This window comes from Fukomys damarensis, unplaced genomic scaffold (genome assembly GCF_012274545.1).
Source record: "Fukomys damarensis isolate Sample0158 unplaced genomic scaffold, DMR_v1.0_HiC HiC_scaffold_31, whole genome shotgun sequence".
NCBI classification, from domain to species: Eukaryota; Metazoa; Chordata; class Mammalia; order Rodentia; family Bathyergidae; genus Fukomys; species Fukomys damarensis.
The window spans coordinates 14,703,802-14,728,301 of NW_022900943.1; positions in this window are offsets into that span (position 1 = coordinate 14,703,802).

Here is a 24,500-nt window from a genome sequence, read left to right on the forward strand (position 1 = left end):
TCTTAGTTGGAAAAAATGCCCATATTTAAAAGTATGTTGACAGGGCCTATGAAGTTCTTTTCTTATCTGACATCTCCCTCTACCGCCAGTGCCTTCTCTCACTTTTCCCTTGCAACCCAGCAGGGAAGCCCTTTGAAAGTGGCATGCCTGTGAAATGCCTTTGAGTCTTGGCTCACAGGCTGGAGAAGGGCCAGGTTTTAGAGGGAAGATCACAGGTCTGCTTGGGACTTGGGGAATTGGAGCCATCCAGGTTCAGTCGATGATAGGATCCACATGTCTGGAGTTCAGAAGGCGGACCTCAGACAAAGACAGAGTGGGAGCGTGGTCAGTGGCGGTGGATGAAAGAAAAGAGAGGGAGAGGCTGTGACCTTGAGCGTCTTGAATGTATGAAGGTTGGGCAGATGGGTAGGAGCAAAACAACATAAATTTGACTATTTGTTCCTCTGGGTGCCTTTTTACAGCATTTCCTGCTGGGGGGCATCCATTTTTGACTTGTAACATTCCAGTGTCGGGATACTCAGTCTTTCATTGCTATTTGACAATTCTTACTCCTGGCAAGATATTACTTTTGGTGAGCTAATATCTACTTCCCCACAATTTCTGCCTCATTTTTTCTCATTCTGCAATTTGAAATCTGTCCCCTCACACATTCACCAATAAATGCTTCCTCCACGAGAACCCCATGAGAAAAAATATGGCAAAATGGTTAAATCGCCAAATTCAATGCCTATTCTCTGCCTTCCCCTACCCAACTAGAAGCCCTAGAGAACAAAACCCACGTATTTACTGTGCTTGCTCCCTGCCTATCAAACATACATGGGAGGCATTTTTTTCTCAAGCATAATCTCTGGGGGCATTTGCATTCAGTGAATAAACGAGGCACCACTGTCATCTCCATTTACAAATGAGGCAAGTGAGGCTCACAGAGATACAACACTTGTAGGAGGAAGGCCACTTAGCCAGTGGGTGTTAGAGCTGGCGTGAAAAACAAATCTCCCTGACATCAAAGACTGGAAAGTTAAGTCAGTGTGGTTCTACCTCTTCTGCCCCTAGAGAGCAGCCTACAATAGTGTTCACTGGACCCTAGTAGCATCCAGTGGAAAATAGTATAGTACTTCCTTGAAAATTGTTCAATTGGGGTCAGAGTCTTACTGGAAAAATAAGGAAGAGTGTTTCTAGCCCCAAGCTTCTGCTCTTCCTCGTCTGAGTACCAGCTTCTGCAATGCTTTCACACCCTTCCCCTTGCTCCATCAGCGTGGTGGTTCCGGCTGTGACTCTTCTAACACATTCCACCCATGGCACCTTCCGTCCAGCCTCAGCTACCAAGCACTCTGTGCGTGTAGGACTTCTGTGGTCCTGAAGGTTTGGCCAGAGCTTTCAGCTGCCACTATTGCGGATTCCTCTAAAGGGCAACTGATCCCTGCCACTTATATTTTGAGTGTAATTGGCTCCCTCCTATCCGGCCTTGTAAGTTATTTAATATTTTTCAAGACTTGAGTGTCTTAAATGGGAGTGAGAAATAGTGCTTGATAATATATTATGAATTCCCCCAAGAACATAAACTAAATTTGCCTATTATAATTCCTGCCCCACACTGTATCTACTCAGAAGTACTAATGCTTAGTCTGTGAGTGGAAACTGAAAAATCTGTGCTTGTCCTTTCCATCTGGAGAACATGATCAGTCAGAGGCAATAGAAACAGCAAAGGGAAAGAAAAATTATAGGAGCAAGAAAGCAAATAAAGGAGAGGATGGTGGAAGCCATTAAAATAATGTCATCCTTAGTTGCTATTTTCTAGCGGATGGGTGAGAATTTCTGTGTTGTGCTTGGCAAAGATGTGCAAGAGATTTTGAAGGTTTTCCTTCTGTGGAGTTGACAACAGATACAAAGGACATAAAGAACAAGGTCTTAAGAAAACAAAGGCCATTATTGATGACTATGTGAAAAGTCTGGCAGGAAGTGAAAGCAGAGAAACATTCTGAGGGCCATGGGTTGATATCAAGTAGATGATAAATAAATGTTCACAGGAGTGATGGCTGTGGGAGCAACTGAGCAATGGAAGACGCTTGTGGTTAAGCAATGTTGATAATGTCGACCTGGTTGAGCCTGTAGCATCTATAGCCCAGGGGGTGAGGCAGGTAGAGGGATTGTACAGAGTCTCCAGCCAGTCACAAAGTATATCTGAGGGCCAAGAACACACCACCAAATTCCTTTCACCTGGTACCATCTGTGGCTCTCTAAGCTGCCAGCCCTTCTGCACCTGCCCCAGTTGGATGAGATCTGAAGTAAGGTGTGTGTCATAGAAGACCCAGGAAGACTGGGTTTTGGTGGAAGCCGATCATCAACCATTTGGAGATGTGCAATGTAAGTCTGAGTTTTCAGTCCGCTTGGGAGCATCTCCTGTGATTGTTACCCTCTAATTGACTGGAAGTTTGATGAAAAGCAACTTATCTGTTTCCCTCTGCGTATTCCCTGGAACCAAACTTCCACTCTGTTGGTGCTATTGGTTAGACAGAAATATCTGCAGCTCTGCAGGGATGGGGTGGTGAGTACTCAGCTGGTCATTTATTAGAGACCAGCCCTTCTTCTGTTTTAATGTGCATGAGAATCATCTGATATCTTGCTAACTCACTGTGGGATGCAGGCCGACAATCTCTGTCTTGTTGCCGTGGCCTCTGTATGCGACGAACCCTGCTGGAGCAGCAAGGTTCTGACTGTTTTGCCGGCACCACCATGGGACATTCGATGGGTACTGGAAAGAGTTTTGGCGTGAGTGCACTGGTTTCCCCTTCTTCCTTAATTTCTGTTCCCAATTCCTGTCTAGAAAAATGCAAAACACAAAACACTGGTGACAGCAGATGTTTAGCAACCTGAATTTGCAGCATGAAGATATTTTTCACAGGTTACGTTGTTAGGGGGTGGTTTTTTATTCTTGTTTGCTCGGCTCCCAGAAGCCTTGATATTTTGACCTTTGTGGTTTGGCACAAACCCACTTTTGTTGATTTGGCATTTCCTCTGTGGATAAACTTTCTGCCTTTGGAAAAAGCCTCCTTCCTTTATGAGGTGCTTTTAACCCACAGGGTCTCCATTTAGCTTAATTGGCATATTTATGTATTGAGATGGGTGCCTAGAGCGCTTGGGCCCAGCAACTTTTGTATAAATCGAAAAAAATGAAATGAGCTGTTCGCACAGTTGTGAGCCCTTCAGTCATGGAGTGCGCTAAAAGGCTCATCATTTACAGGCTGCGAACGCTCAGAAAGATCAATAGGCATAATGCAACCTGAAGTCATTTAGAAAAGCAAAAACTCGGGGTTTTTCAAAGCCCAATTACTTCAGGAGCTTGGCCATTACTAATTCCCTGTTAAATCCTCCCTGGGCTTTCATTCCAGTAGTAAGGAATGGCCCAGACTCTGGATGAATCATCCTGGGAAGGCTAAGCCTAGCCTTCTCCTGAGGGTCAATTTGTAAGCTCTGGGGAGCTGACTGCTCCTGGTTAGTGCCCTCTGATCAGAAGCCCAGCTGCAGACTGTCACTTTTCAGGTCACCTCTGAAGCCCAGCATGCTTTGAAGGCAAGTCTGGGAATTGATTCTTATTAGTTTAATGTAGCTATGGTTAATGGCTTATAGATTTTGATATACTCTGACCTGGCTTAGTATGTATATTAAGTCTCTATTAAGGTTGAAAGAGGAGAGAGAAGGTCAAAGGGCCTAGGACAAATCCGTGGCCTTCCTAGAAGCCAGACTGAGAAATGTCTCCTTAATAAGAATTCTTATGACCTCCTAGAGACTTGGGAGAGAATGAAAGATCTTTTGATGGGTTCCAGAGGAATTTGGCCCCTCAGCTCAGGGATACCTGTCTTAAGAGGGCAAAGATAGAATTTTGGCAGCACAAATGCTTGCTGGGATAAATGGGTGAAAACAGTACAGGTGAACCATCTGTCCTTATAGCTTAGAGCTCCTACTAGAATAGATAGAGTGAATTGAATGGTACCCCTGCTAAACATATGTCTGCCTAGAAACTCCAAAGGTATATTTACATATTTGGAAAATGAATCTTTGTGGGTATAATTAAGCTAAAGATCTCAAAAATGAGACCATCTTGAATTATCCAAGTGGGCTGTAAATCTAAGTACAAATGTCTTTATAAGAAGAAAAAACATTGATCCAGAGGGAAAGACAATGCAAAGACAGAGGCAGAGGCTGCAGCAATATATCTGCAAGTCAAGGAGCACCAAGGAATGTCAGGAAAGAACAAACACTGCGAGGAAGGCATGGGACAGATTGTTTCCTAAAAGGGACCAATACTGCCAACAACTTGATTTCTGGGCTTCTGAGCTCTAGAATTGTGAGAGAACAGATTTGTGTGTTGGTTTGTTTCTCATTCTGCTCAGTTTCTGGCAATGAGATGGTAGCCCTAAGAATCTGGTACAATGGTCAACCACCCAGGTAGTTGGCACCTTCTTCCAAAATCAACCTTGGAGAAACTCTAGATCCAAGGAGAAGTATGGTGTCAGAAACTAGTGATAAAAAGTACAAAGTGCCGCTAAAGAGACAAAATTTGTCTTGCTTTGTGCTAGCATAAGTAGGTGGCTGCACCTGAGAGGGGAGGGTGACCTAACTGAGGAGTGACAAAAGAAGTTGGAGGATAGCTTTCTGAAGTTGCCATGTGACTTGCATTAGGTTAGTTGGGGTAACTACTGACACTTGGCTGCCCTAAACAATGTGTGCAATTTTGCAGATCTTCTCTGCCAGAGGGCACAGGATGATATAGGCCCGTGCTTTGTGTAGGTAGGATACTGAGGGAAAGAGGCACCGGACTGAGCTGTCCCAGTATCCACAAAAGGATCCTCCCATGGCTACATCTTCAACACAATGAGAACCTTTATGTATTAAAAAAAAAAAAGCACCAGTTTTTGAATCAGCAAAGTATATAAGCACAAATTTCCAATAGAAATGCAAAAGACTAATAAATGTGAAAAAATTAGAACTAATAAATATACAATATATCAATTGAATAATATGTTTAATCCCAAATTTTAGAGAACCAATCACAATGATTAACTTTGGATGTCTTTGACAATTAACCTTGAAATACAAATAGGACTAGAGTTATGGGCTTTATTGGTGATCAAATTTTTCTGTGATACTGGAACCTGGGGCTTGATAGAAAACAGAAGGGAGAGCATGGGTACATAGAGAGATAAGGCCAGATAAAATTACCACGGAAACTCAGTGAGACAGCTGCTCTCCTAGATGGCTGGTTTGCAACCTCTTTGGAGAGTAATTTTTAAATATTGTCAAGATACTTTTGACATGTTGGTAGTCCATTCATCTATAAAGATGTGTGTAAAAATGAGTGGTACCCATTGGGTCCAAACCTCTGCTCTTGAAGGGGAAATGCCCCTCATTTCTCTTGTCCACAAAGTTAATGTCTTCTTCTTCCCATTCAATGGTAATCTGGTCACTTGGTTCGGGCTTTGCTAAACAAGAACAGCAGTTAGCTTCTGGGTGATGAAGTAGATAGGAGGTAGACGTCTACATCCTGATGCTGTGGTTATCATACAAGCCTTATACTGCTTGGCTCTGGAATTTTTATGTCGAAAAATATGCTCCCCACCTGTGCAATCCATTCAAATCAGGTCTCTTATTACCAGCGGTCAAAAGCAATTCAAAGTTAATGGATTTTTAAAGCTTAGTTTCACTAGCACACTTGCTATAAATTTCTCTGGTCTTTAGGTGCAGGTATTTAGGTGAGTTTGATGTTTATTTTCTAAAATACTATGAAATTTAATCATGGAATAGTTGATTTTTCTGATTAAATTTTTCAAATCTAGTTTTTCTGTAGTAACCACGGAGCAGGTGGCTGATGATAGATGAGACATCTTTTCCAAGTAATATATGAAAGTGAAAAAAGGTGGGCTTTAACAGTAAAAATGGAGCTGGGTATGGTGATATACGCCTGCAATCCTAGTGCTCTGGGAGGCTGAGGCAGAAGGATTGAAAGTTCAAGCCCAGTCCAGGCAATTTAGTGACTTAGTGAGTCCCTGTCTCAAAATAAAAAATGAAAGGGCTTGGGACTGTAGTCTAGTGCAAGGCCTTAAATTCAATCCCCAATACAGGGAGGGAAGAAATAGGAAGGAAGGGAGGGAGGGAGGGAAAGGGGAGGGGAGGGGGGAGGGAAGGGAGGCAGGCAGGAAAGCAGGGAGGCAAACAGTAAAAAATGAAAAGAATATATGTAGAATATATTTTTCCTCTTTTCCAAATGTAGTTCAGTCTACAGAGAAAAAAATGTAGTTCAGTCTCCTCTAGTTACTCCATTGGCCTCTAAATTTATGTATTAAAGAAACTGGTTAAAGAAAAGGAGGGGGACGGAGTTTAACGGCCAAACACATGAGTTACCAAACAGAAGTTGTAAAGCAAAAAGCCCTCCAAAGTGGGTCTAAGCGGAACTACATCAGCGATGTCAGGAAGAACCCTGACGGTCGCCTCAGCGCACAGCTGTGCTTCTTTCCACGGATTTGTGTCGAATGGCTTTGATCCTTGTTAGGAAGGGACTAGAAGGCAAAGATTCCAGCCGATAAGGATACCCAGGAAGAAGAAGTTCATTACTAGAACTCACGATACAGGTCTGAGGAAGTTAGGGCTCTGTTTCTAGTCAAAAAAGCAACAGCTGTGAAATTCGTCATTACTGGCCTTCATATGCTACTTGGGCACCTTCGATATATCATTAATCCTTTATGGGTCCTCCCCACTCTTACTTCCATGTTGCTGGGAATGTTTACAGGATTGGATTCATTAATATAAATTATATTTAAAGCTTTACCACTTGGCCCAGTGGGATTTTTTTTTTTTTCTGCCTAGGAGAGTTCGCTCTTGTCTTTTGCGACATTGGTTTACAAGGTAAAATGTTTAATCTCCCAATTCTTACCCAGATTTCCTTGAATATACTCAATCCTGTGTTGAAGGATAGCATTCTTACAGGTTGGCTTATAGAAGAGCCCAGACACCCCTGCAAAACTCACTCCATTTTTCCTAATGCTAAATGACATCAACATGCTTACATAGAGACCGCGTATCGTTTAGAGCTTATACAAATCGGTCGGATACCCTGGGCAGTTGGCTATGCATATCGGGGTAGTTGGGGACTTTATTGGTGAAGCAGCTCTTAGTGTAATACCTGAAGTAGGGGCTTGGCAGAAAACTTGGAAGAAAAGGCAGGGGGCTCTGGTTCTGTAGCGAGGCCAAAGTCACCAAGTAGGGAAGGAGGTGTTGGGATTGGGAGGAGATAGGAGAACGGCATGGCACGAGAGAGGACGAATGAAGGCCCTCACATTGGTGCGCTGAAGAAGAAAGCATCTCCGTGTGGGCCCTCTGGCGCGCCGCTGCTTTGTAGCTTCTTACTGAAATTCACAGGAAATGTGAAGTTAGTCGGAGTGATTCACCGATTCACTTGTAAATGGGATGAAGCCATTAACGACAGTCATTCTCCGTTCTGTTCTCCACCCTATTATATATGTAGAAAAACAATTTTGTGCCAACAAAAATCAAAAGAGTCATTTTTTAAAAAATTCACATCTTCTGAGCCTGAAAAGAAGTCACGGGAATTACATAAGCAAGTCTGTTGTTATAAAATAGATTTTTATGAAAAGGCTTCCTACGAGCAGTTAGTGGGAAGACAGGGGAGAGGAAAAAAAAAGGAAACTAGTATGCTTCCGTTCCTGAAGATTCTGTACAAAGGCAAAGGGAGAAGAACGGCCAGATCAGTCCTGAAGAACAAGATGAGAGAACTCGCTTGATCGAGTATGAAAGTTCGTTGTGAGCTCTTATCAATGTACACGATGAATGTTGAAATTTTAAAAAAGTGGGCTGGGGATTTAGTTCAGTGGTGCCGCTGCCTGGCTTGCAAGCAAAAGGACCCGAGTTTCATCCCTGGTACCAAATAAATAAATAATGAATAAATTTTTAAAAATTATAGTAAGAGATACATCACCATAAATCTCCCTCAAAGGACTTTCCCTCATTTAAGACACACCATCTTCTCATTTCTGCAGCAGCTCTGGCAATCCTTGTTCATGAGTGTCTTTGGTTGTGCTGTCCCGGCTGCTTCGATGTCCTGAATTGATTGATGTAAAATGTTTATTGCAATTTCTGTCAAATAAAAACACTGTCATTGTCCTCGTCCGTTCTTATTCACTGTGTCTGGCACCTGCAACTTCTGTGTCTTCCCCAATGTCAAAGTGACCATGAAAGGTAAATATGCTGTCCCTGATTTTGAACCAGAGACAAAAATTAATTCCAGAAGAGTAAAGATTTAAATAGGAAAAGAGAACAGTAACTCTTTTGACGATATCAGAGAACTTCTTCATAATCTTGGAGTAAAAGCATATTGAATAGAACACAGAGTACTAACAAAGGACCAGATTGATAAATCAGACTATGTTAAAATTAAAGCTTTTCTTCCTCATGGAGTTTATTGGTACATTTTAGGGACACAGTACAGTTACATTCATCATTGGGATCCTGTACCTCTACATGACAGGTCTTGGTTCTCATTTTTTCCCCTTGTCCCTGCCCTCCCTTCACCCCCTCCTCCCCGCCCCCTCTACAAACATAGTCAGACAGGGGAAGAATATGGAAGAAAACGTGTTCGTAACAATGGAAGATTGGAAAAAAGCAGTCATTGAGGTAAAACTGATAAAGTTTGGAAAATGGACACCAAAAATCAAAGACGCCCAGTTTGGGCCAATGTATCTGAAGCAGGAGGAAATTGATAAATTGGAAAATTACTTCTCCATACTTCAACTGATGTTTCCTGGTTTTGTTACTAGAGAGGAAGTATTTTCATCACGGTCTCCATCTAGGCGACAGTGATTAGGCCAATGGTCATGTGTGGAAAGAATGTTTTCTTTTCCCAAAGATATTTTATGTAAAACATCCAATTTATATCAACTCTGCTCTACATGAAAGGACATTTAAAGCAGCACTATCTGAAATAGAAAACAATTAGAGAAGGTGCCCACCAAAGTAAAATTAATTGGGCTATACTCTGCCTATATTCAGCTACCCAACAGAAGCTGTACACAACAATCCGAGTCAATATCTTTTATTTTCAAAGGTTGTACAAAAGAAGCCAGGCCCAAAAGGACATATTTTCTGTGATTCTGTTCTTTAAACGTTCAAAAGCATTCACAATCTAAACTGTGGTATTTAGGGTGAACACTTACATGGTAAGTGCATGAAGAAAAGCCAGAAAATGAGGCACTATAACAGGTGGGCAAGGCACAGGAGGGCCTGAAATGTGCCAACACCACTTAAAGATAACCACGGTAAATCTCATATGAGAAGATTTCACTCCTTAACAGTGCTGAATAATTAATTTCTACAGTCGTAGTCTCTCAGAATGAGGATAAGTTACAAGATCACTAGGTAGCCCTTGGATATTTTACGTTCAACTTTTTAAAATGTCATCTCACCCTTAACGAAGTAAGAAGCAAATGGTATCAGAATAAACAATGTTTGTTTAAATTGCACAAGTTTACATTTATGAGTCACGTTGCCTTATCTTTCTAGGAATTTAGTAAACATTTTATAATATGCTATTCCCAGTCCTTAATCTGGCATGTGATAAATTTTGACTTCGTCTGCCTTTTATTCAGTCCTGGAGCTTTCTTCCCCAAATCCATAAAAAATGGCACTAGACCTTATCTCTGTTGGAACACTTCTGGGGAATAAGAATCACTCTCCCCTGATGACATGTCTTCCTCTGAATATCTGTGACTGGACCTTCTTTGATCCTAATTCCAGGTGCTTCCCTGCCACGGCTGTCCAGACTTCAGTCTTCTCCTTGTCAGCTTCAAAATTTGAGCAGAATATGGGGTGTACTAAAGAAATATGGCCAAAGCTTAATTTTTGCAAACATATTACATTAAGAGATACACTGCCATGAATTCCCCTTCCAAATATCCTCCCCGTTGCTTTGAACGTACTCCATTCTTGCTGTCACTGTCTGGAGCAGTTCTGTAAGTCTCCTTTCGTGGCTTTAGTTGTGCTATCATGACTCCATACCCTGAGTCAATTCAAAACGTTTGGCCTTTCATGGTTATTTCTATTCTGAGGAAGAGCCAGAAGTCTCGTGGCACCAGCTGCAGTGAATGAGGTGGACGGAGACGTACTATAAAGTTTTTACAAGCCTGCCTTTCCATTGGACCACCCACAGCAGAAACATTGACTGCAGTTTTTTAAAATGGTACCTTGTAACGACACAGAAGAGAGCTTCCAGAATTGCTTCAGAGGTGCTGGGATAGATCTGCTCAAATAAGCGGAGAATTTCAGGACAATATTTCTTTTAGTGTAATTTTTAAAATTTAAATATTCACCATATATTTTGATCATTTTATTCAACGGAGGCTAAAGTTGCTCAAACAGACCTTCCCATTCTTATTAACTCCTCAGTTTTGAAATACATTTCAGAGCCCTCACACACAGTCTTGATATGCCGGGCCACTCTAGTAAGCTCCAAAAACAACAGCATGCAGTTACAATACTGCGCCGGCATGTTTTTGCAATACCAGCTTGCTGGCGCCCTCTACCGATACCACTGACTCACAGCCTTCTGCAGAAGGTTACAAAGTCCCGGGAATCGGCCATCTCATTTGCATGTTCCCTCAGGCAACAAGACTTTGACTTGTCTGAACCATGAGCCGCAAAGGTAGAGTAACTAGAGTCCTTATTCATCTTGTGCACTATGAGAAAATAAAACAGCCAATGACAAAATTAAGCTATGAATACTAAAGGTACCAGCTTTCACTTGCACTGTTGAAAGTTATCAAACCTTTCTCCCCTTCTGTATTTGTATTTTTGTATCACTTGTCCTGTTTGCTAGTAAATTTAACTATATATATCCTATTTCGTATTTTTTCTCATTGAGTTTATTGGTACATTTTGGGTATACATTACAGTTACATTTATCATTGGGCTCTTGTACCTCTACATGACAGGTCTTGGTTCTCACTTTTCCCCCTCATATCCTATTTCATATTTAATAGTAATTCATTCATAACCCACAAGCATTTTGTTGGGAGACAGTATAAAACACAGTTCAATAATTCAAAAACAACAAAAGGTTTTCATTAAATGTTCTCTAGTTTATGTAAACAGGAAAAATATATTTATATAAAATTAAGATTTTCATTTTATATTTATAATTCCCAAAGTCCATTCTCCATTAACAACCCTCCACCCAACTCTCCCACGATGCTTGCTTTTGTGCTTCTAGAGTCAATGAAATAGTGAAAAGACTGAAAATTTAAAATTCAGGAATGACTGGCATTCCGCACCTGGTTCACTCCTCTAACAAGTATTAATTGAACATCTACTACCTGCCCAACCCTGTGTTAGGCACTAGGGTAACTAAAGCCCAAAGGGCAGATCTCAACCCTGGGAGGCTGGCATGTTGGAGGAAAAAAGGCAATAATAAGGTAAGTGCTAGAATAAATACTTTCAGATAAAGGTAATAAGAGCTAAGAGGAAAGGAAAGGAGGGTAGGAGACAGAGTAAAGGGCAAAGGTCAAAGAAGGAAAGCGGGTATTTTGGGTAGAATAATGCAGAGGTTCAGAAGCCGCCATATCTTCTGTTACTCCACGGAAGTTGGCTGGCTTTAACACTGCCACATCCTCTGTCTTCCTCCTCTACCCCCTGGGGGAGAAAACAGAGAAAGAGAAGCAAAGGACCAATGATGGGGGGGTCTTGTCCACAGGCTGATCGGATGAAATAGGAGCAAAGAGCTTCCGGGGCGTGGCTTCGGCCTCAGTAAAAGCTCAAGGAAGAGAAGGCAGTGAAAAAGCGCAGTGCTTCGGCAGTGAGGCGGACGAAAGTGGGTGGGGGCAAGCGAACTGTGCTTCTCAGGGAGGGAAGGGCCAACCGGGTGGCGGGGGCAGCAGAGGGCAGGAGGTGTCGGGCTCCCTCATTCCCTCTGTAACTTTTCTCATTACTGGGGCTCGAACTCAGGACCTTGCGCTGGCCAGGCCGGTGAGGTGCCGCTGAGCAGACCAGGTTGATGGTGTCTTACCTTCCTTCCTTTGGCAAAAACTGTGTGATAGGCTTCTTTAAAACAAAACTAGCACGGATTTAGTTGAAAGATCTTCACTGGATTTTACACATAACTCCGGGATCCAGCAGCCCTTGGAATCAGCACAGGTTTAAAACAACTCCAGTCTGCCACATGGTCAGGCAGCATTTAGGAACAGAAAATAGAAATGCAGTATAGAAAATGGGAGTGGGGTCCAGGCAGCTCGCATTCCCCGCCCTACTTGGTATGGTTTGAGCCGTTGTTCTTCGGCAGTAACGGGAGCCCGGCCGCCGCTGTGATTAGCTGGGATTCAGGTGTTTCTCGGAGGAGCGCACGCCTACCTCGCTTTCAGGTGGTTCCCGTCACAGAGCTACGTCGCAGTTAATCACGTCAGGACTCATTGTAAAACCATCCTGAGGCCACATTCGATTTAATTTAATGGAGTCATTAAAAAGGCAGTGAATCAAGGGTTATTCAGCTAAGTTCTTGCGATCCTGAAGAGGTCCACGGATAGAATTCAAGAAGAGAGTCATGAACCAGACGGGTGGGAAAGGAAGGCTGGGGAAGGGAGAGCCTGCCTTTATGTTCACTAACCTCTGACCAAAATGAAACCGCTTTCAAATACGATTATAGGCCGCGACATCACAGTACGGTTGTAGATTTCTTGAAATACCATTTTTTGCTCGCAGCAATTTCAAAATTACAATAGATGGGAGGCCTGCCCCGGATTTTATTACTTACTGCGTTAGAGAAGGTGCCCATATATCACCGTAGCTCACGTTTTCTTGAATATTCCAATAACCACGTTTCGGTACGTCTGGGGGTTTGTGGTCATCTTCTGCCTCCTATTTTATGCATTTAAGCAATGCTGAGGGCTTCAGAGGCCTCCCCGGGGTGCCAGGAAGCCGAGAGCCCCTGTGTTAGGCACTGTGGTTGGGTAGAACGGATTCCTTCACATCATCCCAGGCCAGGCGAACCTGCAGAAGGGCCTGAAAACAGCGCCGCCTTCAGCCCTTGCCTCTGGAACCCTCTGCACCCGGCTTGGAAAAGATCATCCTAAGTACAGCAGGGAGGCCCTCCTTGCGCGGGCCCTACTGTCACGTATTTGCGGGGAAACACTGCCGCCTGGTGGTCATGTTCTCCCTCAAGTGAACGCTTCCGTTTGTTTTGCGGTTAGCGACCTCCAGGCCAACCCCGCGGTCCTTGGAAGCGCAGAGCTCTTTCGGGACTGTGTCCGCGGCGTGTGCTCACCCTGAGCAATTCCCAAATTTCCGATTCAGTGCATAGCAGTGCTCACCCAGGAGTCCGCGGAGATGCATGGCGGTCTCCTGGATAGAAATGTTCAGCAGGGGGCAGTGCTTGAATTGCAGCTCTCACCAGGCTTTAATAATAGTGCAGGCTCCTTTCCTCCAAGGACTGCTATTTACGATCACGCCTGAAGAGTTGCACACACCACCTGCAGCGAGGATTTTCTTTCCTATTTTGGCCGACTTGCCCTTGATTCAGTGGCTGTGCTGCTGCTGGCTTCTCACCTGGGCTTTGCTATTTCTGTGAGCTTCTGGGACACTTTTCAGTGCTCCACTGCTGTCCCCCTGGGCCCAAGCTAGGATTTCCTTCTCAATTCTTGAGTGGCCTCTTGTCCCCCTTCCTCTGCTTTTGTCCCCCGCACTTCCTTCTCCACACGACATCCTGAATGATCCTGTAAACACACATCGCGTCACAGCACTCCTCAGCTCACGATCCTTCTCACTCAGGAGTAAAAGCTGAAGTCCTCACAAGACACCATCATGGAGCCGGAGACAACTCTGATCCCATTGTCTCCTGCGCTTACTCTGATCAACATCACTGGCCTCCCACTGCTCTTCACATGAACCGTACAGGCCTCTACCTCAGGACGTTTGCACTTGATCTTCCTGCTGCCTGAAATACCATTTCTCCGGACACCAACAGAGCGCATTGTCTGCCTTCTTTCCCAAGACTGGAGACTCTGTACTCATCACTGTGAAGCATTTTATGTATTTTACTTATGCTTGTTGTCTTCCTCTTGCTGCTGGAATGTGGTCTGCATGAAGCAGAGATTTTGTCCCTTTAGTGGATTGCAGTGTCCCCGGGATCTGGAAAGTGCAGGTCGCAGAGCAGAAATCCAGATGTCTGCTGGTTGGCAGGCTCGTACGTTCTGCAGTGAGGAGAGGATGCTTGTCCTGCGGGGTGGGTGCGAGTAGGCTGCACTGGGAGTGAGATCTGCCGCTGTCCCTGGGTCCTCCCGGGCCCCAAGGGTCACTGGACCACTCTCAGCCACTGCCGGGGTGACAGGCGGCTCCCGAAGCTGCTCACTGCATTAAAACAGATCCCAAAAGCAGAGTGAGCCAAACCTATTTGCCAAGTTGAGTTGGAGGCAATATTGGGATCACTGAATTGTAAGCTTTGAGCATGAATATTTTTTAAGATATAGAGATGTACAAAATGATGGTGTATAGAATGGCTGCACTTGAATTTCTTCTTGCTTTTTAAAGGTTAGTTTTTTTAAAGTATATTTTAATTGACCCTAGTGACTGTATATACATATAGGGGACATGTGTAACATTTCTATACATGTAAACAGTATACAGAGATCAAATGAAGGTAGTTTAACCAGCACAGCAAGCATTTGTTGTTGTTGTTATTGCTATTACTTGGAAACATTCCAAATCCTATTAGCTAATTTAAATATTAATGAATTGTTGTCAGCAACCGTTAACCCACTGTGTTACAGAATATTGGAAGTTATTCCTCCTTTTTAATGTATCTGTAGCCGTGAGCCACCGTTCATCCCCCTTTTCCATCCTTCTCAGCTGCCGGTCATCGGAATTCTATTTCTACTTCTATGAGATCAACTTTTTAGCTTCCACGTATAAGTGAGAACGTGCGGTGTCTGTGTTTCTGTTTCAGTCCTATATATGTGCTGCCAATGCAAGCACTGCTTGATTTATCTCGCCTCATGTCACCCAGTTCTAATCGTAACAGAATTCCACTCTTTTTCGTGCCTTAATAATGTTCCACTGTGTATGTACGGCGTGTTTCCTCTATGCATGCATCCACATGTGGACCCCTCAGTTGATTCCATTTCATGGTTCCTTTGAATGGGTACGAGTATGCAGATATCTCTTTGACAAACTGATTTTATTTCCTCTGCATATATACCCAGGAGTGGAACTTCTGGATCATGTACTAGCTCTATTTTTTTTTTTTTTTGAGGAACCATACTGTTTTCCATTATGGCTGAACTAATTCACATTCCTACCGACAGCGAATGAGAGGGCCCCTTTCTGCACATCAGCTCTGGCACTTTTCGTCTTTTTGATAATACAGATTATAACTTAGGAACAATGATATCCTATTGTTATTTTGGTTTGCATTTCCCTGATAATTACTGATGTTGGGCATATCTTCAAATACTTGTTGGCTATTTCTGTCTTTTCTTTTGAGAAATGTTTAGGTAAGTCATTTGCTTAAGTTTTAATTAGATTATTTATTGCTACTGAGTTATCAACTCGGATATATGCTGAATATTAGCCCCTAGTCAGATATATCCTTTACAAATATTTTCTACTGCTTGGCAGGTGGCCTCTTCATTCTGTTTTATTGTTTCCTTTGCCTTGCAAAAGTTCTTAGATTGATATAATCCTATTCATCTACTTTTGCTTTTGTGGCCTATACTTTTAGAGTCCTGTCCAAACAATCTTTTCCCAGACCAATGTCTTTAAATATTTTTTTCGATATTTTCCTCTTGTATTTTCACTTTTGGGTCCTTATATTTCAGTCTTTGATCTTTTCTGAGTTGATTTTTGTTCTTTAGGAGCTTTTCAAAAATGTCAATGCATAGGCTCCTCCACTGAGAAATCTGATACAATTACTCTGAGCTGGGAACCCAGGCACCTGATACTTTAAAAAATTTACAGCCGGGTGTACAGAGTGGGCTGAGAAACACTGATTCCTTGCTTTACAACTGACAGAGTACTCTCATGCATGACTGCCTTGGCTTCTCAATTTAAATCCCCAGAAGAGATGAGACAGCAGGTGTTTCCCGCCCATTTTACAGGGATCTAAGAAGACAACTGACTTGGTTGGTCAGAAAGTCTAAAAGTTGGGACTTGACTATATTTCTGGCCCTAAATCCTGGGTTATTTCCCACTAGAATGTAGAAAAATCATCTGCAAATGAAACTGTATACCCATGCATAACAACTGTTTCTCCTCGCTGCCATATTTGTAGTCTCGTTTCATAGTCTGTCTTCTATCATTAGACCACTGAACTGCAAAACTTGGGACCGAGACCAGGTTGCCCTATTCACTCGAACCCTAAGAGATCCTGGGGCTCCCCACAGTTATCTGTTGGGTGAATGAATGAATGAGTGAACGGAGCCCTTGTGCCCTTGTATCCCTGCTGTGCTGTTCATAGTCAAGCTGCACCAGTGGCTGCACTGGCCGGCGAGGCTGGAGTTGAGTGATGGTTTAAGTTCGGGGCGCCTGGACTCGCCATGTATCCAGGTCAGAGGAGCTGCGCTCCTTCTTTCCTTCACCCAGGAACAGTTATGCAGCTTAGAAGACTGATGCAACAATGGAATGAAGAAATTAAATGTGTGCCTACTTCAGTGTTGGAGAACAACAGACAGACCTAAGTGGGTCCCAGCGGAACACCTCGCTTTCCCATCATCTCAGAGAGGGAAAAGCGGGAGAGTGGTCTTTCGTTAGGCTGTTTGTACTGGTCATTTTCTTTCCAGGAGAATCGAATGACACCCATGCACTACTCCCTCTCAGTCACCTTCAGACAACAGCAGTCGTGATACCCACATTGTGAGGGCCTCCGCCCTAGGTTTTCTCAGTTTCGGCTCCAATGACGTTCGGAGTTGTGTACTTCTTTGTCGATGGGAGCTGTCCTATGCCTTGTAGGATTTTAGTAGTAAACCTGATCTCTACCTAGGCTCACCATGGGCCTGATCAAAACTTTCTCAGAGCTTTGCCCCATGAATCCTCACAATCCTTCCTTCCTTAAACACGGTCTGAGGTTTTCCAATGCCTTCCTTCCTTTATCTTTCACAGGCTAGTTCCTGCATATAACTTTTACATTTCTCACTCTTTCTTTGTTCCGCTTCCTGGAAAACTTGGGATGGCATCATCGGTACCAATCATGTTCCAGAAGTTGGCAGTGAGATGGGGTTTGAAGAGTAGATCATTCACACCCATGTGGCACCCGGGGCAACAGTCTGGCTGGTCTGTGGGTCACACATGGCCCAAGGCACAACATAGCTGCTGAGCTGCTAAAGGATTCACCATCCATGGCCTGGAGAGGAACCAACGAGAAGGAATGCTCTGGCCAGTGTAATGGTTCCGGCATTTAAAAGTCATAGGATGAGGGGCGTTCATGTATTTAAGGACAGCGGAGTCCCCTGGTTCCCTGAAGAGTGATAATGAGAAGCTGGATGAAGTGTAATAGTTAAATGTTGGTGTAAGAGCCAGAGGCACTTCTGATAGTTGGCAAATTGTTTCCTAACTCCTGCAGGAAAAGAAGATAACATGAGGTTATAGAGTCATTTGAAGTGCTCAGCCAAGGTGTGGTGAGGCCAATGTCCTGGGGGAAGACTTGAGACTGCAGGAAGCTGTGCCCTTGGAAATACAGAGCTTGTCCCTGCCTCTCCACCAAGATGGACACACTGCCCCCCGTCCTCATCAATGGGACAGAAGACCCAACAGCTGCTACTAAAAGAAGAAGAGGCAAGTTGGTGTGGCACAGGGGCATGTAGAGGAAAGCTATTCACCTCGTGGTGAGCAGGAAGCAGAGACAGGTCACAGCCCCTGCGACTCACCTCTTCTGACCAGACCCCAATCCTACTAGCACCTTTCCCTACAAACTCGTCCCTATCGGTACAGGGCCCCCATGATTTAATCACCTCCTAAAATCCCTATCTACAACTGTGTGTGGCTTTGGGGAGACATCTAGACATAAACCATAAGAGCACGACAAAGCCCTCCACTGAAACACAGCAACTGCCCTTCCTCCTCTGACCAGCAGCTGTCTCCCAGACCCTCTCCTGCCTGCCAGGCCAGTAGCTACGGTTAAATCCCAAGATAAATCCATGAACCTACAGAGCTGGCAAGAGAGAGAGATGGCATCACAAAGAATCTTTGTTGGGAATGGAGTACTCAGGGACAGAGTGGATTGTGAAGATGCTCGACCAAGGGACTGGAAGCTAAAAGGGCGCATTCAAGAATACCTGACTTGTGGTCACTCTCTCAAGGAGTGAAACTTAGTACCCTGGCAAGGTTCCCAAATACACATTGCAGTGTGGCTCTCTGAAGCTTGGAAAAAGCAGTGTGGTAAGCAAAGGTGAAACGCCTGAGTTGTTATGGCAGATGGTAGGGAAGAATGAAAAAAAGTAGATGGAGAATAAGATCAGAAACAGTTCATATTCCTTGGAATGAACAACAACATCATTTACAGTTTCGTACTAGGGCTGTGTTAGCTCGCCCACCCTCTATCTTAATATAGTCCGAAAAGATCTGGACCATCTGGACACCCAGTAGAATATCGCACTGATCCATTACATCAATAAAATAAAGATACGGTATTCTGGAGACCTTGGTGAAGAGGGCAAGAGATAAATCCTACAAAGATTTGGGGATGGCCATTTTAGTAAAGCTTCTAGGAGTCCTGTGAGAGTGGACACAGAGTGTGAACATTTTCACATGTTCATACCATCAAAAAACATCCACTAAGGAAGAGACATTGACTAATCAAGTAGGCAAAATGGCTCAGCCGGTGAACTTAGTCAGTCTTCAGCCTTGTGCCTAATAGGTACACCACGGATGGAGTAACAACAAAAGCAGAAGTGTGCGGAGCAGACATAGACCCAACAGTATAAACTTTCACTTACTCCAGGCCATTCCACCTTCTGCTTCCTCTACATGTAGAGCCTTCTAGCAACAGAAGTAATGCTGATTCCCTGATATGACACCATTCCCCAAAGGTACCAACAGGTCACTTTGTAGCAGGGCCAGCAGTTTCTCCTTGGTGGAAAAAGTTCTGTTCCAAGTGTGGGTTTGTCTCTTCTGCCCACAAAGGCTCCACTAGCATCAGCACCCAGAAGCTTATAAGGTACCTGATCCATAAGCAGGGATGCTCTATGACATAACCTCCAAACAGACGGCACACCTAGCAGCAAAGGAGGTGCAGGAGTGGGCCCATGGTCATTAAATCCACGGGTCATATCACGTATTGAACCATCGTGACGGCCCTGATAGAGCGTGCAGTGGCCTGATGAAGAAACAGGTGAAGCACCAGCTTACAGACAATAGTAACAGGCCAAAAAGAAAAAAAAAGGTATGCTCTCTATGAGGCAGGATACATTACACCCCCACTAAGAATGTTTGGGTCCAGGAACTGAGGAACAGGGTTCGGAATGGCCCACTTTGCCATCGTTTTCAGTGACCCTCTAGGGGACGTTTGGTGTCCTGTCCCCACGACTCTCGGCCTCGAAGGACCAGAAATCCTTGTTCCTAAAGGGGACACACTCTTGACAGGCGTGGAGGAAGAGTCCCATCGAACCGTGTTTGTCATCTGGATATTTTGGACTGGTTGTGTCCGGGACCAAGAGAAGGAAGAAGAATCCCGATCGTGGGAGGAGCGATGAGCCCTGATCCATAGAAGTTGGGACAGCTTTTGTGAAGAGAGACACGGCAGACTATCTGTAGAGCCTGAGTGATGGACTCAGGGACTTCCTAGTCCTCCAAGCCCCTCTTGTAACTATAAATGGATGCGTGCAGCAGCCCTTGCCTTAGAAGGGTCTCAGGCCACTCAGAACTGATGACTGAAGAGCTCCCAGCAGGTAAACAGCCAAGGTGAGGTGGATTCACATGGAAAGTGGAGAAAGGAGATGGTAACTGTTGCAGCCCAAGGAGACTGTAGTTTGTTCTACTAGTTTCCCTCTTCGAACTTCATCTCAGGAGGAGAAAAACATAGAGACAGTGGAGGAGCGCTCCCCAACTTGAGTGGAGAACTACGGTGTGAGACATGGATGGCGGCAGTGAACTGCTCTGGTCTCCTTTCAAGAGGCCCTTCGGTGAGGGGTGAAGCTGGTTGTTGGCCTCCAGCTGCCTTGACTTCAGGCCACACTGCACTGTTCACACTGAGGCCATCCTCTTCCTGGGCCCTTCCTGGACAGTGATTGAGAGCAGTACCAACATGGAGCCAGGCTGTTCCTACCTCTGTGTGGCCGCTCAGTGATATCTACTAATTTTTACATCTCCATCATGTGTGGACACGATCTTTCATTAAAGGTGACGTGTAATACACTAATCATCCTGGTCATATAATTTTTTTTCTTCTGCTCCAGAGCATCTCACCAAAGAAAGCAAACTAAGGTTAATTTTTGTTTACTAGACAGTAACCAGAACATTATGAATGCTCAATTAATTTTAGACTATATTCGTACATTTTAAAGCGGATTTATGGCATTAAGAAACAGAACACACCCTATTCAAAAGTTTGTTTTTGCTAATGCAAATGTTTTTGGCAACTGTTCTGTTTCCATGGATTTATCACTCTAATAGATCCTGAAAATAAAATCCAGCCTTTGCCAAAATCTCATTTATGCTTTATATCAACAACATGCCCTTTATCCCTGCTTATGCATTTGGGAAATAGAAAAACAGCCCCAATTAGTTAAAAATACACTAATTAGAGCACTGTAGAACTGATTCGGGGAAGAGATGTGTGGGAGCTGACACCTAACATACTTTATATTTATGAAGAACAGAAAATTGCACAAAATCCCGCAGAATTAAAAAATGAAACATTTTTCAGAATATGTTCGGAAGTGTATGGTTCAAATTTAATCATAATAGATTTTAACCAAGAAGAAAGATACAACAAGACATTTAACTAATAGAAACAAATACATTATACATCTAATTCTTTAATTTTGGTAACTGCAATAAAAGGAAGGAATAGAAGGTCGCATAATTTAAGCCTGAGTTAATTAGAAAATCAAATCAACAACTTGAACCCCCCTGCTTAGGAAAGTGGCTTTTAATTTTAGCTGAGCATTAGCATGGTTTGGGGAGATCTCCAAATTCTCAGTTTTCAGGTCCTATGTCAGACCAGCTAAGTAAGAAGTGTTGAAACTTGTGACGAAGACATCTACAGGTGAGTCTAATGCGTTGCTGTAATGTTTGGATCTAATATATCTCTGAGAAGGCAGTTTTGAAGGCTTCACCCTCCGGTGAAGCAATGTTCACAGGTGGGCTTTGGGGATTATCTGATTCACAAGAGCTCTGATCTCATACATGGATTAATGTTTTGATAAATTCTTAATTGAATGGATTACTGGGAATGGAAACTGTAGGAAGTGGGGCTTAGTTGAAGGAAGCAGGCCACTTGGGGTGTCTGCTGGAAAGGGGACATCTTGGCCCTTGCTCCCTTCTTCTCCCTCCTCCTTTCCCACTCCATATTCCACTGTCTCTGACTCCTTCCTGGGCTGCCATGAAGTGAGCAGCTTGTCTCTGCCACTGTCTTCCCACCATGATGATCTGCCTCACCTAAAACCTACAGAGACACAGCCAAGCACCTAGGGACTGAAACCCTTGAATCTAAAAACTAAATCTTCCCTTTGAGGTTTATTTTCTCAGGTATTTTGTCTCAGCAGTGGAAAGCTAACACATCTGTCAAAATTGAGAACCACCATCTTGGTGCTACAGTTACTTTAAATTTTAAACCAGACTCATTTAAACTATAAGTTAAATCTCTACTGCTACATAGAAGCACATTTATCAAATGACTCTCATTTAGTATTCTTCTTAAAAAGAATAAAATGCGATGCCCGGTTAACATTGTTATCAAATAGCCTTTCAGTCCCAGAAGTGGCCATGTAACCCAATTCTTGCCCGGAATAGGAGAGTCCAGTTGGGTCCCCTGGGATGAGGACAGAACCCAACTGGAAAGAAGAAAGTGGATTTCATCCTTTTCCCATTGCTATAGCCCTGCACTCTGCCACATCCTGAAACTGAAGCATTCAGAAAGCAACGAGTATGAGAATGAAAAATCTGCATGTTGAGGATGGCGGGTGAATACAGAAATCCTGGGACTTGGATAACATTGTAGGCTCACTGAAATACAGCAACCAACTACTGTCGGAACTTTTGTGGTGTGAAGAAAATTAAGGCTTAAGTCTCTATTAGTGGAACTTTCCATTACTTGAAGGTGACAGTTTTTCTAGAAAGCTTTTGTAGTTTTTCCCTTTGTTCCTTCTTAAGCTATGTATCACTCAACGTTTACTATTGGTGAAAGGCCTGTAATCCCAGCACTCTATGAGGCTGAGATAGAAGTTCAAGTTTGAGCCCAGTCTGGGCAACTTAGTGACTTAGAGAGACCCTGTACCACAGTAAGAAATAAGAAAGAAAACTAGAAATATAGTTCAGTGAGAAGGTCCTGGGTTAAATCCCAAGTACCAAATAACATTATTTTTATCTATTAGCTAAGAACTTTACAGACATTATTCCTCTCTCTCTCTCTCTCTCTCTCTCTTTCTCTCTCGCTTTTAGTGTATTGGTACATTTTAGGTATACAGTACAGTTACATTGTATCTTGGATATTTTTTCCCCAGTCCCCAGTCCTCCCTTCTTTCCCTCCACCCTTTCTTATTTAGAAAGATTTTGTTGCCATTTTTACTTTTCTCATATTTTTTCCTTTCCCCTACCCTTCCCACTTGCCCTACTCCTTTAGCCTTTTCTGCTTATCTCACATTATCAGTTATACAATTTGAACCTTATTTATGTTTTTAGTTTTTCACACCAAACTATTCAGTATTTATAAATGAGTGTCCTATTTATTTCGTTGAGTATGACCTCAATGTGCATCCATTGAGCTATAAATATCTCTAGTTTCTCATTCTTTATGGCTGAGTAGTACTCCACTATATAGAAAAGGCACATGGGAAATTCGGCTGTTTCCAAGTTTTAGCTATTATAAACTGTGCCACTATAAACATGGGTGAGCACATATCACTGTGGTATGATTCTTTTAATTCTTTTGGGAAGATGCCCAACAGTGGAATACATTGGTCAAATTGAACCTCTAGTCCAAGTTTTTTGAGGTATCTCCAAATTGATTTCTACAGTGGTTGGACCAGTCTGCACTCCTACCAATAATGAAGGCTTCCTTTCTTCCCACAGCCCCGCCAACATTTGTTATTGGTTCATTTCTTTCTGGGGTGAGATAGAATCTCAGTGCTGTTTTCATCTGCATGTCTCAAATGACCACTGATGTTGACCATTTGTTCTTATGTTTATTTGCTTTTATTTCTTTGTTTGAGAAATGTCTGTTTATTTCAGATGCCCATTTTTGAATTGAGTCTTTATGTTTGGGGGGGTCTGATTTTTTGAGTTCTTTATATATTCTAGATAATAGACCTTTGTCTGAAGAACAGCTGGTAAAAAATTTTTCCCACATTGTAGGTGTCTCTTAGCTCTGTTGGTGGTTTCTCTTGTGGTGCAGAAGCTTTTTAAAAAGTTGAGATCCAAGTTGTTGATTCTTTGTGATAATTCCTGTGCTACTGAGGATTTGTTCATAAAGTCTTTTCCTACATCAATGTCTTCAAGAGTTCTACCTATCTTCCAGCAAGTTTAGTGTTTCTGTTTTAATATTTAGATCTTTAATCTGCTTGGATTTTAGTTTAGTGCATGGTGAAAGATAGGCGTCTAGTTTTAATTTTTGACAAGTTGAAATCCAGTTTTTCCAACATCATTTATTAAAGAGGCCATCTTCCCTCCAGTGAAGATGGTTGGCTCCTTTGTCAAAGATGAAGTATCTGAGCAAGACATTACTCTTGAGACAAATAGTAACTCAACCAAATACGTTGTATATACAGAAACTGAAGCCCATACAAGTTAATTATGTTGACCATCAGTAACAAAGTTTGGATTTAAAGCCAGATTCATTTGATTCCAATGTCATGTTTTAATTGGATACCTACAGTACTGTTATTAACTTCTTGGATGCTTGCTAATCTTAATTGCTCTAATTAAACTTTATAGTATTTCATTCAAAAAGAGCATCTTATTCTTGTAGGAGTATGCATCATGTTATACATTTAGGTCATTAAATATCTAAAGAATTAATGACTTTACTGGGTTAAAGGCAAATCACAGGATATACCTTTTTTGTGCGGTTCTGTAAAAACATGATACTTTCTACTCCAAATAAATGATACCTGAATCAATCTACTTTTTGATTACAGAATACTTGATAAAACCATTGTGAATGGTAGTCTAGGGCTACGGTATATAATTTTGCCTTTCATTTGAAAAGGCAAATGAATAGTAAGCTTTTGGTGTTTATATTTAAGGACATGTCTTCCACGATATGCAGTGCTGCTATCTGTGAAGCTGAACACAGAAAAACT